We start from the raw sequence: 20984 nt of genomic DNA, 5'->3' as shown, positions 1-20984 counted from the left end.
ATGCGAAAGCAATAAGCCTGTCTTTATCACCAATTCTGTATGAAAGCACTGCACCTATTCCGTAAGAGGAGGCGCCCACGTGCAATGCCATTTGTTTTTAGGATCAAAGTGAACTAAGCATCGATCACTGAGCAATGCATCCTTAAGTTTTTTAAAAGCTACTTGGCACTCATCTGTCTAAACAAAGTGCACATTCTTGCGACGCAAACGATGCAATGGAGCTGTGATTTGTTCAACATTCGGTATGAACCGAATGTAATAGTTCATTTTCCCTAAAACTGACTGAAGCTCTGTGATATTGCGAGGAAATGGCAAATCTCGTCTGGATAACAAATGAGCCTGAGTAGGATGTACAACATGACTGTTTTTGACAAGTCCAAGAGAAAGCAACTCAGGTTTAAAAAAATCACACTTGTCCTGACGACACTTTAATCCTGCATCAGATAACACACGAGACAAAGCAAATAAATTTGCAATATGTTCTTCAGGTGTACGATCTGCTACTACAATATCGTCCAAATAGTTCGAACAGTTTGGCACTTGTGCAGTCAGCAGTTCCAAATACCGTTGGAAAATGGCGGGGGTTTCGGAAGCACTGCCAAAAGGCAAACGCAAATATTTAAACAAGCCCAAATGAGTATTTATTACGCACACTTTTTGAGATTCTTCATCGAGCGGTATTTGAAGTCATGCGTCGCACAAATCAATTTTTGAAAGTAGCGTCCAGCGCCTAACTTGTCCATGAGATCCTCTGGGCGTGGCAATGGATAACTATCGATGACAGTTTGTAGGTTGACTGTAGACTTAAATTCAACACAGAGGGGAATGCGGTATGAAGGTTTGGGGAGCAAAACAGTGGACTTGCCCATTGACTAGCTGATACGGGCGCAATGACTCCGCCATTTTGCAGTTATTCAAGTTCAGCAGCGACTTTGTCCCATAATGCAACGGGAACAGTTCTGGCCAGGCAAAATTTCGGCTGAACACTGTCTTTCATCGTATTACGAGTATGTGTAACAAAATTGTTAGCTTTTCCCCAACCCTCAGAAAGGAGTTCTGCGAATTCTTTTGGCAAGCTAGCTACAGTGTCTTTTCCATTAAATGCAGACAATGGCAACACATTGTTCTGCATGTCAAAACCCAACAAATCAAAAGAATCAAAACAAAAATTTATCACACTCGCTTGAGTGTAGTACTGTAAAACTCACTGTTCGCGTATACAAGTGATACATGGCAGGCGAAGTACATGTTCCGAGAATAGGAACGTTGTGTACATTATAAGCTGACAGTTGCATCTAGTTTTACACAGGTGTGGGAGCCTAACGGTTCATATGCGTGACGATTGAGCAGTGTGACAGATGCACCTGCGTCCAACTGACATTTCACACGTTTCCCAGAAATAAGTAAATGACGAAAACGTTTGTTTGAGTGATGTATCACTGACGAAACTGCATGCTTGCTTGTTGCAGACTTGGAATATACTGCGTTAATGACATTAGCCTTGTGACTAGATTTTTGTGAATGGGTCGTACTCTTATGTTTATTCAGTTGCAAACGTACGGATTGCATATGTCCTTTTCTGCCATAAGTGTAACACACAATTCTTTTAGCCTGTGGCAGGCCGGAGTGGCCGAGCGGTTCTAGACGCTTCAGTCTGGAACCGCGCGACCGCTACGGTCGCAGGATCGAATCCTGCCTCGGGCATGGATGTGTGTGATGTCCTTAGGTTAGTTAGGTTTAAGTAGTTCTAAGTTATAGGGGCTGATGACCTCAGATGTTAAGTCCCATAGTGCTCAGAGCCATTTGAACCATTTTCGAAATTGCTTTCCAAGACGTGACTGTGTTTGAACCACCTTTTAGCCTGTGTAGCCGCCTGCTTAGCGAACTGCTTACGCGGCGTGGACAGGTGTTGTTGGGGCGATCGCCAGCAAGGGACTTAACCCGACAAACAGCTAGCTGCTCAAGTTTATGAGCCGAAAACGCACCATGATCGTACTGATCTAGTATTTGGACTGCCTGCTGAAATGACGGATCGGATTGTTTCAAAATTTGTACCCTGGGTTTGACGTCAGGCACATTGTACACGATAGCATCACGCAACATAACATCAGAATATATAGAGCACCAAAAGCACATTTGAATTTGCATTTCCTTGTCGCACTCTACAAATCTGCTACCCACTCTCGATACGTCTGTTCTGACAGTTTCTTTCCAATTACAGAATTAATACCTAGCTGCTACCACATTCACTTGTTGGTCATGATAGTTTGTTAGTGTGTCTATAGCCTGCTCGTAATCAAGTTGACTCGGAGTGGCGTTAGGAAAGAGTTTTTGTAGGAGCCTGAACACTGCACTTCCTGCTGTTAATAGTAGATAGGGAAGTTTCACGTTCCGGGAACATTGTGGGCGAATTAATGTGCTTTGAAGAGTGACATACAATCGAGCCATTCTTCTTCTTGTTCACTAAACTTTCAAAAAGGTGGTATAGCAGCTGTAGTAAGCGGTGCTGATTCCGGTGGGCGCGCAGCGTTGGCCAGTAGCTGCTGCACCATGCTGAGTAAGGTGGTGAGTTGTTGACTTCGAAACTGAAAGATCTGCATTAGCGGTGTAGCATCTAACGCTTGCGGCGGGGGTTCCTGATCAGGGGGCGGGACAAGATTGATGGGCACGTTGGAAGACACACATATAAGAAATAGTCAAATATATGCACAAAGAAATGTTCTGCAACGCCCATCTGAAAAAAAAATGATTAGCAAAAACGACAAGAAACTGTTAAAACAAAGCGAGCGCCCCTGCAAAGTAATGAGAAGAGAGAATTAAGGCGCCTGCAAAAATATGTTCGTGGACGTCGGCACGGTGGTCGTTTGTAACACCTCGTGGACGTTTGTAGGATCTTGCCCACTCGTCGCTTCTAGGTAACTAAAGGATGCTACGTTCTCGGAATGCTATACCACAATTCAGACAAGTAACATTAGTAGTTTTATTTCAATAAGCACATTGACAAAGCTTAGAGATTTGCAAGTAGTAGTTACAAACGAGGGGCGACATGCAATATTTTAGTGTCCTTGGCTACATGTAATGTTGCTGGAAGTTGACACACGTCACTAACACTGCTCGGCGAATCCTGTCTACTATTGTCCGAATACAGAGCCGATCTCAGCGGCCGAGGCTGGCATGAGCGGCAATTGTATTCACTTCTTCCACGGAGCGCTCCTGGCGCGGCTCGGTCCTTGTCGGTGGGCCATTGGCTTACGTTTCCTCACCCCCTTCTCTGGTTTCCCGTTCTTCGTCCTTGTTCCGGTGCTTATGGTTACGCCAGAACAACTAGTATTTGAACCAACAGCCTGAAGTGGAATCACTTCTGGGTACGACTGATGTAAGAAGCCCTTTGATAAGAAACACGTGTGGAAAACTAGAACCCTGCATGTCATCAGGCAGAAATTAGCGCAAATATAGAAATTTTGAAAACAAACTGTCTCTAATTGGTCTAATACAAATTCTTCTACATACTGGAGCAAGGTACGCATATACAGCAACATTTGATACCAACTGCCACAGTTTGGAGTCAAATCCTTTACGTACGACTCAGTTACAACAGTGAGTGCTGACATAGTGCATTGTGCAGAAAACATCAAAATATCTCTTACCTAGGCCTGCAACCATGCAAGATACTGTAGATGCTTAAATTTCGAAACAGAAGAAAATATAAATTACAGAAAACAGAAAAATTACAAATCTCGGAATTAGAGCCCAGAACCTTGCAGATGTTATTGATCGTTTTAACGTAAAGTGGTAACTAAAATTTTAGAAAAATGCAAATATTGTTGTACACCGAGAAGAAACAAATGCAACAGGGAATATCTCACCAGAGTCATTACATTGCAAGTGAAAGGAGGATCAAGGTATTTTGGTCCACTTTTGTTTTCAACAATTTCTTTTGCGAGAAACCTGCCATATGGCATATAACTGAAGAAACTGACGTAATTATGAATTTCTATGTGTTTGAAGCATTGTTTTAACCTACAGTCTTACACGATCAACCCTGTGACATCTTTTCATAATTACTCTTATTTCAGTTATTCAATGCATACTTTTAACACATTAACTTCCAAATTATTTTAGACAATTTTGTACTATAAAATACTGCAGCATCCTTTCTGGTCCCTCTAACAAGATTCCATCACTTGTCTTTCCGCATCTGAGGAATATGAGTCTCGGTGCAGAGACGTTTAGCAATAATCAAACCATATGATTCCATAGACCTTCGCAACTCTCAAACGTCTATGACGTCTCTTGCTCATTACTCAGATGCACTAAGAGCTACACCAGCGTAGCACAGATGTTTTTCCCGAGGAAACACACTAGTCTAGCGTTCCTTTCTCCTTAATCCCGATTCCGATATACGCCTCAGCCCAACTGGTATTCAAACTAAACTCAGACAGCATTGCAGATGCTCCCTAACCGTATTGGGGCAGCATGTCAGCATCGAACGAATAAGGGGATCCTGCCTGAAACATAACACAAGTAAATTTGAACGAAGGTCGGGGTTCGAACACGAGCTCCTGTTCATTAGGCAGATGCCTACTGAAATTCTCATTCGTCTCTTCAGTCTGCATGTACATATCATAATCATCTGAGACTTGAAAATCCTGGAACCAGGCAAGATCCCCCATTTACATCGACACTGAGGTGCTGTTCCAATACAATTGGAGATCTTGTGCAACCTGTTAAATTTTAGGGGGAATACCAAGAGGGCCGAGGCGTGAATGCGAATTTGGATGGAGGACAGAAGCGTGCTAAGTTAGTCGGAGCAGATTGTGCAGAGCTACGGTTCCAGGCTGGTTTAGTGGTTTGGCCGAGATTGTAGCTCAGGGTGTTCGGTCAGAGGGTTAGCTACCCTCTGTAATACAAAACTGAGTGAACGGATAAACAAACAACCTGAACGGGTGTCATCGGACGTCCGCCCCGAGAAATTAAACGAACAACATAGAACAAAATGAGATAAACAAAACAAACAAAAAAAGTGGTTAGCGCATCTGCATAGTGAGCCGCAGACTCTTGTACGAATAGTGGCCTTGGTGTAAATTTTCATTCTTCGTTTTAGTCTGCATACAATTTAGAACTGTTGCTTTTTACAATGTTGATGAAACAATATTGTCCCAACAAATTTGCGTTCGATATAATTTAACATGTGGAAGTATTACATTCAAAGGCAGTATTATTCGGCATTATGATATGGAATATGCCAACACGTTCAATACCTAGCGTGGTACCGCATTTACTACAATAAGTAAGTAGTTTAGCTGCGCATTGTTTCATTTGGTATCTTCTTTGTTTACTTATAATGTGTCCCTTTCCATGCCATCTCACTCTTGGCGGTAGACTGATGTGAGTTGCAAGGACGGATGATGAAAGTCTCTCTTGTGCATTTTTGTCATCAAATCCTTTCTTCAGATAAGTGACAGTGATCTGTCTTCTCTAGTCTTTCATGGTTATGGAATTATTTACATGGGCAAGGCTATGAAGATGTTAAGTATTTACTACAGCCATAAGAAAAGCTCTGAGTTTCCCCTTATCGCAGTGGTAAGATTTCCTAGGAGCCAGTTGTGTTGGTCAACGGCTCCTGTGTATTTACCGTAGCAATAAAGGCATGCTGGTTGTCAAATTCGAACATCTCCCTGCTTTTCCTTGTAGCATCATTTAACTTTTCCTCTTCAAATGGCTCTGAGCACTATGGTACTTAACATCTGAGGTCATCAGTCCCCTAGAACGTAGAACTACTTAAACCTACCTAACCTAAGGACATCACATACATCCATGCCTGAGGTAGGATTCGAACCTGCGACCGTAGCGGTCGCGCGGTTCCAGACTGAAGCGCCTAGAACCGCTCGGCCACACCTCTTCAAATGGCTCTGAGCACTATGGTACTTAACATCTGAGGTCATCAGTCCCCTAGAATGTAGAACTACTTAAACCTACCTAACCTAAGGACATCACATACATCCATGCCTGAGGTAGGATTCGAACCTTTGACCGTAGCGGTCGCCGGTTCCAGACTGAAGCGCCTAGAACCGCGTGGCCACACCGGCCGGCCTAACTTTTCTTCTAAGTAGATTGTTGTCAAATTCATGCTTATTCTAACACAACTGTTCTCATTCCACTTAATAGTTTCTGTTTCACTCTTCTTGTCAAATTTATTTTAGTTATGTGCTCCTTCTTTCTTTTCTGTTTCGTTGTTATGCTTGAAACAGTTTCAGTTGCGTTATCCCCTACTGTTCCGCTTGCTCTGAAACTTATGTTTCAATACTTACAGCAATTTCCAGCTAGTAAAGAAGACGACTTCTTGAAGAATTAACTGTAGCTGAAACATCCAGCCGAACTCGTTCTCCTAAAGGAGAAATTCGCAGCAATAACCGTCACTTCCACAGAGTGCCCGAAACTTACCCCCAAAGCGTATAGGGTTTCCTGTCATAGAATTGTTTTAGGCTATAATGCTCTTAATTCCCTGCTATCGTTTCGCCTAAGGAGAAGAAAACAAGAAATGTGTCTCAGCGTTTTAAATTATCGTTCATCGCTTTACATAATGGCCTGATTTCGAATGTGTTGTCACATATGTCGCATTTTTCGTTCTGGTTTTCTTGAAAATACATGTTTCTATTCTTGCTAGTTTTCACCAGTGATATTCCTTGGACTTCATACTGTGCTCAGTAATCTTTCTTACTTGATAAGTGTAATGTCAGCTGAAGAAAGAAAACCGCTAAAAACTCTCGTTTCATCAAGCGTTACAGAAAACCTGCCTTTTTCTTTCCCTCACAAATCATATTTAACATCATCTGCGAAAAATAACATTATAACTGTTTAACAATTTATACAGTTTAATAATTCTTAGATAATAAATTTTTTACTTAAATGCCTATAAACTTTCATTTACTTTGTCGTCCATTGGTTCTGAACTATAGGACGGTGTATCATTGAGGCATTTTTGAACTTGCATCAATGTTTCCGTTCGAGACTGTTCGCTGCGTTTAAATTGTAAACTCTCATGTTTTTCAGTTTCTTTAAAAACCAACAGTTCCTTCTGTATCTCAAACGTGAGGCAAATCAGTCTCTTAATCACATATCGCTGCTACATCAGTGAAGTCATCAACATCGGACGATGGTGCTAGTCCGCAGCATCAGTTTCTTCTGACATATGGTATACTGTAGCTTCTTCTAAACTCTTAAACACACCACAGTTTATTTCTGTATTTTTTCGTCCTTTATCCGTCGATGTAATTTAAAGAGCGCTTGAAATTTTATAAATCTTATAGATGTATAAATGTATTCTTATGATCGTAAACAGTTAACACAGAGTCCCAGCGACCTCAATTGAAGACACTCTTCAGAAAGCACTGTTATGAAAAGAAAAAAAGTTAAACCGTTATGAAATGGGAATGTGGAACCTACCAGTTAGTATTAAAGAGAAATATATTATTAAATTATTACTGCACACTGTACACGAACCAACTAATTTCAACAGACACTTCTGATTAACTGAAATAATTTTTCAGATTAGCTCGGTTTTGTAAATTTTTAGGATAGCTTTCCATTGTTAGTGGTTAATTCAGGAATCTAACATTACGTAACGCAAGCTTGTAAACAAGAAGAAACTGCAGCTCGTCTCAAATGAGGCTACATTTACGTATCACATCCCATCTGTGAATATTTTAAAGCAGATGCACGTACCAGCGGAACCGTGAAGCTGATATTTTCGTCATTGATGAAGCTAGTTCTCATTTGAACTGTAGGATGGGCAAATAAAAATCTCCATCTCTCTGTCGAGGCATACATTCAGACTAACCATGTGTTGAATGTGTGGTGTCGCATACATGGTGATGCCATCTTTGGTCCAATATCTTTTAACGATAGGGTCACTGCTGAACGCTACAGACACCACTTTGAATAAACTACATTACCCTATTTGGACGGTCTGACTCTTGAAAGGAGATGCAGATTTGTCTTCCAGTAGGATGGCGCACCTCCACACTTTGGATTAGACGCCTACCGACTCCTGGATGAGGTTCTTCCGTGGCGTTGGATTGATACTAGGGGTCCAGTGGAATGGCCACCTTGGTTTCCAGACCTGAAGCCACCAGACTTTTTCCTTTGGGGGCACCTCAAGGTTACAGTGTACACCAGCACACCTAAAATATTAACTGAACTGGAATATAACCGGAGCTTGTACAGAAATGCCAGCAACGATGTAACGCTCAGTGTCATGCAGTGTCCATTGATATGTTCAGATATGACGGCTGCACGGAAGCAGTCAGTTTGAACACTTTCCACATTAGAGATACGTGCAACTAACTGACCGGGAATGACGATTAAAGCACAACTTGTCTCTTTGTACACTAGTGTCCATTAAAACCGCTACACCAAGACGAAATGCAGATGATGAACCGGTATTCACTGAACAAAAATATTATACTAGTACTGACATGTGATTACATTTTCACGCAATTTGGGTGCATAGATCCTGAGAAATCAGTACCCAGAACTACCACCTCTGGCCCTAATAACGGCCTTGATACGACTGGGCATTGAGTCAAACAGAGCTTGGATGGAGTGTACAGGTACAGCTGCCCATGCAGGTTCAACACGATACCACAGTTCATCAAGAGTAGTGACTGGCGTATTGTGACGAGCCAGTGCTCGGCTACCATTGACCAGACGTTTTCAATTGGTGAGAGATCTGGAGAATGTTCTTGCCAGGGCAGCAGTCGAACATTTCCTGTATCCAGAAAGGCCCGTACAGGACCTGCAACATGCGGTCGTGCATTATCCTGCTGAAATGTAGGGTTTCGCAGGGATCGAATGAAGGATAGAGCTACGGGTCGTAACACATCTTAAATGTAGCGTCCACTGTTCGAAGTTCCGTCAGTGCGAACAAGAGGTGACCGAGACGTGTAACCAATGGCACCCCATACCATCACGCCGGATGATACGCTAGTATGGCGATGACGAATATACGCTTCCAATGTGCGTTCACCGCAATGTCGACAAACATGGATGCGAACATCATGATGCTGTAAACAGAACCTGGATTCATCCGAAAAAATGAAGTTTTGCCATTCGTGCACCCAGGTTCGTCGTTGAGTACACCTTCGCAGGCCGTCCTGTCTATGATGCAGCGTCAAGGGTAACCGCAGCCATGGTCTCTGAGCTGATAGTCCATGCTGCTGCAAACTTCGTCGAACTGTTCGTGCAGATGGTTGTTGTCTTGAAAACGTCCCCATATGTTGACTCAGGGATCGAGACGTGGCGGCACGATCCGTTACAGCTATGCGGATAAGATGCCTGTCATCTCGACTGCTAGTGATACGAAGCCGTTGGGATCCAGCACGGCGTTCCGTATTATCCTCCTGAATCCACCGATTCCATATTCTACTAACAGTCATTGTATCTCGACCAATGCGAGCAGCAATGTCGCGATACGATAAACCGCAATCGCGATAGGCTACAATCCGACCTTTATCAAAGTCGGAAATGTGATGGTACGCATTTCTCCTCCTTACACGAGGCATTACAACAACGTTTCACCAGGCAACGCCAGTCAACTGCTGTTAGTGTATGAGAAATCGGTTGGAAACTTTCCTCATGTCAGCACGTTGTGGGTGTCGCCACCGTCGCCATCTTGTGTAAATGCTCGGAAGAGCTAATCATTTGCTTATCACAGTACCTTCTTCGTGTCGGTTAAATTTCGCTTCTGTAGGACGTCATCTTCGTGGTGTAGCAATTTTCATCGCCAGTAGTGTATTTTCATCATATCCACAAATTACCATTTTGCCCTGTGGGCCAAGGCTAGTCAGTCACCAACGTTGACTCTGTCCTTCGGGGAATGATGTTTGATCACCCGGTAAAGCTGTATACACATTAAAAACACAAGGAGTCACGACAGAGTGTAAAACATCATTTACGGGCCGCTTCTTTTTGCTCGTTTCTGCGGCTATTTTGAACGATAGGGAACTGGGTTTTCTTTAGTCTCTAGATAATGGGCCCATCCCGTGATACCAGCATGTGACACCTGCTCAGGCTCGAATGATTTCCCATTGACGGGCAGTGTTTCATGCCAACATTCTGCTCCTGATTCAGATTTGCTGAGTGCCTAATTGTTAAATACTTTCGTAGAGCTTTTTGGAGTCAGCCGGATGCAGTCGTTGGGTATAGCATTTGTGTGCCTTCTGGGGCGTAAGTTGTTTCCGTAATTTTAGAAGTCGGGATCCTTCGTCATCTTATTTCTAGCAGTACAGAAAACTGAGGAGCAGAAAGTGCGTTCCTTTGTGAGCCTTTTGATTTCATGTGAAATGAATCCAATCTCTTTGTCGTTATTGTCGCTTAGCAAACGTGCAGACGCTTAGTGGGCAGAAACTTCAAATTAGGTCGTGCGGTGAAATAACTGGTTATGATATGGTTCTTTGGTGAAAGACGGTAAATTATGTCGCTATTCGTAGAAATTTGAGAATTACGTTTTTGTGTGAATCTTTCAGAAATGACCATGTATCACATTCCTATTTTGTTGTTGTGGGCGTTATCGGAAGGAGTTGCTAGCGGCCAGTTGGAGGCAGTGTATTGCACTGTTAGCGGTTGACTTTTTCTAGTGCAGCGGTTGGATCCCGAAATATTTCCTGAAACTAGATAGGTCCATGGCCTTTAACTATGGATTTTGTAGTTGTGCGAAGTTTAATCACGTCCCGTCGGTCAAAGCTAGGCTGTTGACCTCTATTTAGGTTATTTTACACGTGTCTCTATGCACGTAAGTAATCCAGAACAACCGCTAAACGTTTCCAATTAAGTCTTTGGATTTTTGCTTTGCTTTCGGCCACGTCTGAGGATATGATATCGCGCGACTAAAGAAAACGTCGGGGAGATGGACGAAAGGAGCCTTTCAAGATGACAAAGAGACAGTATTTATTTTCAGAACTGTTATGCCTAAATTGCTACGAAAAGTCTAACTGCTGCAAGAAACACTTGAACAGCAACGAGTATATTTTAAAGACCTTGAGCAGGAAGCTGGCAAACAGTGAGTACCACTATTCCACAGCTTGCTGGAAAGGAGATATGTGAATTGGATATGTTTCTCTGGGATCCTAGCTGTGTTAGTCCCTCATGGAGACCAGCTTTTCTGAACAGAGCAGTGTGACAGTTTGTCTTCCAGTTTTACCATTGCAAAATCCCTCTAATTCCGGACGATCTCAGTGTCGCTCACCGAGGTATGGCGGAGGGATAGTGAAACAGCTTGTCCGGATTTGTGGTGGGGGACGGGGAGGAGGGTGGGGAGAGACCGCAGGGTAAATAGGCTTACTCGCCAGCGGTGAGTGCCTGCCTGTGTCACCCGCATTAGCAAACATTCTGCACTTACCGCCTACTTGCCTAGATCCTCGGACCTCAAACCCTATTAAACAGTTTGCCACGTTTTCTGTTCTTTAAATATTTATTTCCTCTTGTTGTTGTGGCCTTCAGTCGGAAGACTGGTTTGCTGCCGTTCTCCATCCTACTCCGTCACGTGCAAGCCTCTTCCTGTCCGAATAACAACTGCAGCCTCCTAATTCGTTACATGATATACTCATCTAATCTACAGCATTCTTCTGTAGCATCACAATTCTAATGCTTCTGTTCTCTTCTTCTCCAAACTGTTTATCGTCCATGTTCCGCGCATAGCTACTGTCCAGGCAAATACCTTCAGAAAAGACTTCCTAACACTTAAGTCCACATTTGATGTTAACGAATTTAGCTTCTTCCGAAATGCTTTCTTTGCCATAGCCAGTCAACATTCCATATCCTTTCTACTTCGGCCGTCGCTTGTTATTTTGATGCCCAAATAGCAAAACTCATCTACTACTTTCAGTGTCTCGTTTCCTAATCTAATATCCTCAGCATCACCTCATTAAGTTCAACAAGACCCCATTAGCCTTCTTTTGCTTTTGTTGATGTTCATTTTATATCCTTCTTCCAAGACACTGTCCATTCCGTTCAGCTGCTCGTCCAAGTCCTTTGCTGTATGTGACAGAATTTCAAAGTTATTGGCAAACTTCAGAGTTTTATTTCTTCTTGTTGAACTACTCCAAGTTGTCATTTGGTTTCCTTTACTGTTTTCTTAATGTATGGATTGAATAACATTGGGGATAGACTGCAACTCTGTTTCAGTCTTGAAAGGTCTCTGTTGGATTCCTTTCATGTTAATTTCTTAAATCTGTTGTCATTTACGGCATAAATTCCTCTTCTAAATTTATTGTGGTGTTTCTGACTATCTGGGAGGAGACTGAGCAGTGAAATGTGTTACTTTTACACATAAACAAGAACGATCTGTCACACTACTACACTTTAAAACACAGTTTATATGTAATTCATGTCACACATTCTCATACGGAACCTACATCCACTTTCTTTCATACACTGTATATGATAAGATACTGTCATCCCCCTTCCCTTCTGTGTGAGAGGATGAATGAGCAAATGTTTTCTAGTTGCATGCTTGATGGTAACAGACAAGCCTGTCTGCTAGAGAACAGTAGGACCAACGTCGGAACAGGTAGCTACGCTTTCTAAAAGCAGAGATGTTTCTATTCTTAGTATGGTCCTGTCCGTCCCTTGTCATGTTGGTATAGGAAGCTGCCCCTCTGGTCACTTCCGTTCGTATCTGTTAAGCACGCTCGGTAGGAGCCCAGGTCAGTCTGTCTGCGGTGAGCGTCTGAAGTGGTAAGATCTCCGGCTACGCGCGTGTCTGCTAAGTCCGTAGGACAATGGATTTCTTAAGTTCAGCGTAACTGGAAATTTAATCACCTTTATTTCAGGTTTAGCACAAAAATATCTGATGTTATCTTAAATTGCAACGCAGTGTATTTCGAGTGTTAAGTTCAGAATATCTTCCAGTAGTTGCTTTGTCACTACTGTGTGAGTAAAGTGGAACCACGTGTTGAACAGTAACTCTGACTAAGATCATCAATCTTAAATGCAAATGTGCGTGAGATTATAACGTCTCGTCTTGACAATATTTTTCAAAATAGCAACTTTTTTTATGTTCAACCACGTGGGGTGTACTTTGTGAGACCAGTACCAAGTGCTTATACAATTGTTTGAACCATCAGGTTATTAGTAAGACGATAGTAACCAGTTCGAGGTTTTTCTTTTGTAAATTGCTTTTCGATCTAATTTATTTTAATTATCAAAATTATTGTGGAGTTACACTCTTTGTGTAAACCAAGCTGACCACGTGAAGCATGTGGTGTAATCATCAAAGTAGCCCTCAGCTATTCTTTTCGGGAAGATTTCACAGAGAGTTAGTATGAATTTAGTATACCAGTGTGTGGTAATTACATGATGGGCAGGAATGCACTACGAACGTAACTTGTTTGGGTGAAAATTGAATCGGTTGGTTGTGGTTAATTTCCTCTTGCAAATGTTTCAACGTTCTTCGTGTGTTATTTTATGAATGCAGTGTTGTATGCAGTCTCCCAATCTTGGCTCCATATTTGATGTGTTCTGTAAGATTACAAACTCACATTTTCACAATCCTAAATAAGGCACCAGTTTAGTTATGAATCAAATTTAATATGCTGAAATTTCAATGATCAATGTTAAAATAAATTTCCAAATATAAACTGATTTCTTTCTTTTTATTTAAATTTTCTTATATATATATATATATATATATATATATATATATATATATATATATATATATCACCGGTTGTCGTATGACGATTAAAAGATTTTAATTAATGTTAGACTGGTTGGGAATTTGGTAAACTAGACTGGACACCTGGTGAAACAGTTCTGCAGTAATGCAAGGTTAACTTCCTCAGATAGCTCACAGCTTTTAACCCGCTTTTACTATCTTGAATATCTGCACCCCAATCAGAACAAATTAAAGCAACAACATTACACTCTCTCTTCAACCACTGCTTACCTTTCTTGCCCCTCGAGTTTTATAACTGCCGTCTGGTTTCTGCACAAGTCTTAAATAGACTTTCGCTCCCTGCGTCTTACCCCTGCTGCCTTCAGAATTTCGAAGAGAGTATTCCACTCAGCAAAATCAAAAGCTTTCTCTAAGTCTAAAGGTTTTCCTTCCCTTAACATATCTTCTATGAGAAGTCGTTGAGTCAGTATTGCCTCGTCTACTCCTAGTTTTGTCCGAAAGCCGAACTGCTGTTCCCGGTTTCATCTTCTACCAGTTTTCCCATTCTTCCCATTCGTGTTATTATTTTGCAGCCATGACTTATTAAATTGATAGTTTGCTAATTTCCACAACTGTCAACAACTGTTTACCCTGGAACTGGAATTAAATGAATGCAGCGAACCGTGTCGTTGAAACTGCTCTGTTTCTCTCTTCGACTCCATCGCCATTGCTTTCCGTAGCATTCAATGCTAAAAATGGTGGCACCTATCGTCTAGCGGTAACCGGTAAACTGGAAGTGGTTTCATTTGACGTCCACGAAGACGAAGTGTCGGGAACAATGTCGAACAAAATGAACAGAGACGAAAGTGGTAAAGGGAGTACCTGGAAACAGAAGGCTCATTGATCGAATCCAGCACGGTGCACAGATTATTTTCAGTCTCCCCTTAGTATTGCGTTGACTTCACTACGATGTGAACATTCGCCAGGAATGACACGTCCGTCGTCACGGAAGCGGAAGTGGTATCCAAATGAAGGATCTGCGCCTGGACGTTGATCCACACAAAATGGTTATTATTAACACTAAAACTGACAAACACTAATAGCGGTATGACGGAAGCAAATGCCCTTAACAGCGTAAGTGATATTAATAAATCGGAACATATAATACTAATAATAAGTGAAAAAACTGGCCAAGTGCCAGCAGGACTCGCGCTCTGAGGGATCCGTACGAACTTCGTTACATATATGGATAGTTCAACCGTCCCAGAATCTCGACAACTTTTGCCTCTTATCGATATCGGTAGTAGTAAGAAATGGCTCCCGAGAATTTCAAGACACTGGAAAATGTTTTAATTACAATTTTAAGCTTTTTGTGTAATTTTATATCGACTGCTGTAATTTTTTATATACTTTTATAATTTTGGGGGTTATATTAACATGCTTTGCTAGTTAGGAACACCAATTATTTAAGCTTTTTTAAAATTCCTTATTGAATAACGTTTAAGTTAGCTGAATCAAAATTTTAAGATCAGTGAGCATATTTTTTGCAGTCCTATGCGCTGCGTCCAAAAATCATTTAAATTTTTAAGTTGTAGTAATTGAAGCAATGTAATCATGATAGAAAGTGACTAATATATACTGACGTCTTACACTTCAACCCACAGGTAATATCGAAATTTAATCCAGTCACTTAAATTCCTGTCGAATACAGAAGTAGATATTTTCTTATAAACAATTTTCCAAAAAATAAAGCCAGTTACTGAAACGTATAACTACAACATTGGTATCGTGAAATAAAGAACAATCGCCTTGTGTCGTAATGATGAAAATCGAAAATTGAGTTAAAATGATTACCACCGACATGGCCCAGTATAATTATAATCTATATAAATTATAAATGTAAAAACTTTTTTTAATTTACGAACAAACGAAATTTCAGAGTTTCAGAAAACAAACACTTGAAATGCACGAAATTAGAATAACCTTCACAAAATTATTTTAAAATATGTCACATCTGTGCAGACCTTACGTAAATTTTTTTCCGTTGTTCTTAAGTTAAGTCGTTAAACGTCGTCATTTTAAGTGTGCCTGTGCATGAAATGTGGCAGTGAGTCCCATTTTTTTTCGGTGTCTTCATCCTTCTCTGTTCTTTCTGACGGTGTGAGAGTGGATATGGTGCCTCTGCTGATACATCCGCTTCCGATGCGGTTGGGAGACGACTCGGCGCATGCGCTATTCCGAGTTCCCGGTAAACCAATATTGTGCCGAGCGGGCTGCGGAAATTGAGAACAGAGGGTGGAACTTCCCAGAGAAATGACTAAGGTTGGCACGCAACAAGATTTCCGACCTGTTGGTGATACGCGAATTTTATATTCACATACAATGTCTAATGATAATGCGTACATTTTTGTTCAGAATCGTATCACACACAATCTTTTAAAGTTGCTCGTAGCATTGCAGAAGACCACGAGAAGTACTCCGATGAGGAACATTCACGTTTCATCACTGGTGGAACATATAAAAATCTCTCATCGCAGGAAATTTGTACTGAAAAAAGGAACGTAATTATAAATCGCGTAATCATACGTTCTAACTGCACGTATACTATCGCTACCCATTGCACTCCTCAGACCTGCACATCTCGCTAGCAGCAATGTCTAACGCACGGCCGGCCGAAGTGGCCGAGCGGTTCTAGATGTCCTTAAGTTAGTTACGTTTAAGTAGTTCTAAGTTCTAGGGGACTGATGACCTTAGAAGTTAAGTCCCATAGTGCTCAGAGCCATTTTTCTAACGCACGACAGTCAGACGGTGCTAACCGCAGAGCATAGCCATTTCGCATTATAGTGAGAGGAAAAGTGTCGGCGCCCATGGATTAAATTTCAAATGTCTCCGTCATACAGCACATGAAATGCACCATTGTGCACGGAAGCTTTCCGGTCCTTTCCTATTAGGTTACTGGAAAACGTTTCAGGTTTTGCCAACCAACAATGCAATAATATCGTCTTTTCTTTTCATGGATCTCTTCTGACCTTCCGTTTTCCCGACGTCCTGCTTGCAGCTGTTTGTATCGGAAGTTCGATACAGACATATTTCGTTAAGCTGCATAGCTCATTCCATATCCATAAAGATGTAAGGAGCTATGATACTTCTCTCAAACAAACGTCACAACAAAGCCTCGAAAATATTTAAGAATATCTCAATCTGATTAATTTTTGTATGGAGAAGAAACTATTTCATCAAATCAACAGTCAAATTTTCTCGACAAATGTTCTTAAAAACCAAGTTATGTCATTCTCTAAAGTTGATGAATCACTCTTCAAAAAATGGTTCAAATGGCTCTGAGCACTATGGGACTTAGCTTCTGAGGTCATCACTCCCCTAGAACTTAGAACTGCTTAAGCCTAACTAACCTAAGGATATCACACACACCCATGCCCGAGGCAGGATTCGAACCTGCGACCGTAGCGGTCGCGCGGTTCCAGACTGTAGCGCCTAGAACCGCTCGGCCACAAGGCCGGCAGTCACTCTTCGCTGCGGCCAATTCTTCAGTGCCTTGACTGACACTGAATACTCAAATTTTCTTCAGTGCACAATTTCCTTCCCGTACATCGACTAAGCCAATTTAGTAAGAATTCCTTAAGAAATAGAAACTATCCTCGCGGTGTCCACTTCTTCCCTCCTTATGATAATTATCAGCAGTCTTATCTCTCTGTTTCAGCATTGTTAACAGCATGAATGATTGAATGAGAAAGTCCGCACGCTACTATTACCTTGAAGCCATTTTTTACAACCGATTTATATACATAGATCAGTTGTGCAATGTTTAGAAAACAAAAGATTGCCGGAAACAGTTGAATGACGAAACAGTTATCTGTACAGTTGTCGAAAGAACTTGAATTACTGTAAATAGCCGCTGACTTAGAATTATAGTGCATCTGCTCTACGGTCTGTTACGAACATCCTCTCGACTTACTAGTTGTAGCGATGCGTATAGCATCTCCCTGATTCATAGAGGCTTTCTTCCAAGGAACTCGAACAGGAAGTTCCATTTAACTAGAAATTGGATCTATTGAGGTTTAATTAGTTTTATCTTCATTTTGGGTGCAACCAATTTTTTTTTTTTTTTTTTTTTTTTTTTTTTTTTTTTTTTTTTTTTTTTGCCGAGGAGTAGCAAGTCACTTTCGCTGTAAGCCCGATGTGACGTCGACTCGTTGGTGTGACGCAAGCAGAAAAAGAAGTAATAATAACTGACGAGAACAAACACTGATGGACATTATTAGGGGCAATACACGTGGAAGGAGAGAGAGAAGTGTTTTTTGTGAGTGAAGTATTGGTTTTGTACTGGTGAAGAGTGTTAGTACTTTCAACAATTGGCTCCTCCACGATTGCTCATACGCAGACGTGAAACATTCGTTAAGGTTTCTCGATGCTTATAGTTTCATCAACGTACTGCAAAAGTCATTGCAATGATATCCTGTTTTTCCAAGTACATCTAATTGCGTGTGCAAGGTGTAGGAAGGTGGGAATCGTCTAAAAATCGATCGTTTATGGCTGTGCACTGATAGGAACTGAACTCATCCGACATTTGAATGGAGCAGTCAGCACAGTCTACGTTTGTTAATAAGTGTAATATCGAGTACAACCCAGCGCGTGTAGTAGGGATAAAGTTGCAGTGCCTGTCAGACAGCACGGCTGGCGGAGTGCAAGCATAAAGTAAGCATGCAGATATATGGACAATAACACAGTTTTCTGTCAGCAGCCACATGTCCCTGACGTGCGTTAGTTTCAGGCCAAATGCCCACAATATTACATACTGGTTAAGCAGCATCAAGACCATACACTGCCTTTCGTTCCAATAGGCGAACGTCAGCAATATTCGTCGTAATTCTCTGTATCTGTATTTTTATCCGTTACTCTGCAGTGGCTGTATAGAGTACTGTCAAGTGTCTGGAGAAATAGTACAATACCTGACGACTGGAGAAGAGGAGACATTGCTCCCATCTTCAAAAAAGGCAATAAAAGACTTTGTAAAACCTACAGAGGAATAACTCTTATAACTCATACAGCCAAATTTTTGAAAGACTTGTACTAAATCGAATAAGTGAAAAGATAGAAAAGGAGCTTAGTGAAGAACAGAATGGGTTTAGGAAAGGAAGAAGCACGATCGACCTGATATTTTCTATCCGTCAACTGATGGAAAAAAGTTGGGAGTATAACAAAAGGGTGATAATGGTTTTTATAGACATAGAAAAGGCATATGATTCAGTTAACAGGGAAAGACTCGGGGAAGAAATGAAGAAGATAAATATAGAAGATAGATACATTAATGTAATAAAGACAATGTACAGAGTGCACAATTGTAGAATTAGAACACCATTGAGGAACTCTGAATACTTCGAAATAAGACAAGACTTAAGCAAGGAAGTATTCTATCTGTTGCACTTTTTAACGTTGTGGTGGAGGAAATGAATAGGGCAGTTAAAGACATAGTAAAAGAAAAAGACAAAAAGTTGATTTTGGCAGATGATATGGTAATATGGGGTGATAAAGAGGTAGATGTACAGTTGCAACTTGAGGCGTGGAAGGAAATAATGAAAAGCTATGGATTAAAAATAAATAAAGATAAGAGTGAAGTAATGGTATTTGGAAAAGAGAATGGGATCAACTGAAATATTCCCTTGAATGGAGAACCCCTCAAAGTGGCAGAAAGTTACACTTATTTAGGGAGTGAAATATCTAGGGATGGAAGAATAGCTAACGAAATTAATAGGAGGTTACAGAAGGGAGGCAATTTCTACCAAACAATAAAACACCTTATTTGGAATAAGGAAGTTTCAGAAAAAGCAAAACTCCTTATGTATAAGAATTAATACTTCCCTATTGTCACCTATGGTGGAGAAACATGGAAAATGACAGAAAGGGACTGGAGCAGACTGCAAGCAGGGGGAATGAAATTTCTCAGAGCAGTTAAGGGAATAATAAGAATGGACAGAGTAAGGAATGTAGAGATTATAAATGACTTTAAACAAGAAAGTATGAGAGAATAAATTGAAAAGAGAGATTAAGATGGTATGGGCATATTAAGAGGATGCATGGGCAGACACTCCCCAAAATTATGGAAGAACTAAAGATGGATGGGAAAAGACCTAGTGGGCGCCCAAGAACACGGTGGAAAATGGGAGTGAGATTATCTATGGAAAGGAGAGGTGTAACCTTGCAGCAGGTGGAGGAAGAAAAGTGGTGGGAGGACCGAGTCAAATGGAGGGGACTCGTCAGCACCCAGACCCGGCAGTAGCTGGAGCGGGATCCGGATATAGGTAGACCCTTTTTCAATCGCGAGGGACTAATTACTACGCAGGTAAATCCCAGAAACTGTGAACTGGGAAAGGATCTAATTCCAAAGTGAACTCACTGGTAAGAAAATTCCGTTATGGTTCCTTGACACGTTTGGGCAGCCTCAACTGTTCTTCAGTTCAAGCAAAATCAATGTGAACGTAATTCCATTATAGTTCCTTTATATGTTTGAACAGTCTCAATTGTTCTTCATGGGATTTATGCAACCCGCAATGCCCTCAAATACCACGTGAAAGATTTCGATATTCTCTCGCTCACAATACACAAACTATTAGTCATACTGAATAAATGAACACGGCATTTTTGTAGTGAATTTAATGTAGTTAAATTTTTTACTGGGATATCGTTTCGCCAAAGTCCGTAGTTTTCGAATTATTCAAGAAAAACTTACAAAAGTTTTTTCTTAAATAACTCGAAAACCGTGACCTCCAGCGAGAGGTATCCCAGTACGAAACTTAACTACACTAAATTTCGTAAAAAAAGGTGTTTCTCGTTAGTTTTCTCTAGGACTAATAGTTTGCATGCAGCGAGGGAGAGACCACGAAAATTTCGCGCATCGGTTTTGAACGCATAGTGGGTTGCATAAATCTTAATAGTAGATGCACCTGAACCACCCTGTATAAATATCTTTCATTTACGCATCAGCACATTGGGCAATATTTGGTTGCCAGACCTCATGCGTGAATACAGTTTGAAATGAGAAACTGATGTTTCTACATTTTCCTCCTTTCTTCAGTTATTACACCAGACTACTCCATGAGTTATGGGATGGAATGTTACGAACAGTTAAACAACGTTACAAATGACCAGAACTTCCATGGTCTTCCTGACAGATATTTCTTTGACATATGACTATGTGAATCGTTGTAGACTTCTTACAAAAATACTGATTGCAATTACGACTTAATGTTCTCTATCACCCTACATTCACTTCTGCAGCGAGAGTGTAATATTCTCTTTTTTCGTAGTTCTCTGA

This window comes from Schistocerca nitens, chromosome 8 (assembly GCF_023898315.1).
Source record: "Schistocerca nitens isolate TAMUIC-IGC-003100 chromosome 8, iqSchNite1.1, whole genome shotgun sequence".
Taxonomy (NCBI): Eukaryota; Metazoa; Arthropoda; class Insecta; order Orthoptera; family Acrididae; genus Schistocerca; species Schistocerca nitens.
Note: the sequence above shows the minus strand (reverse complement) of the source record.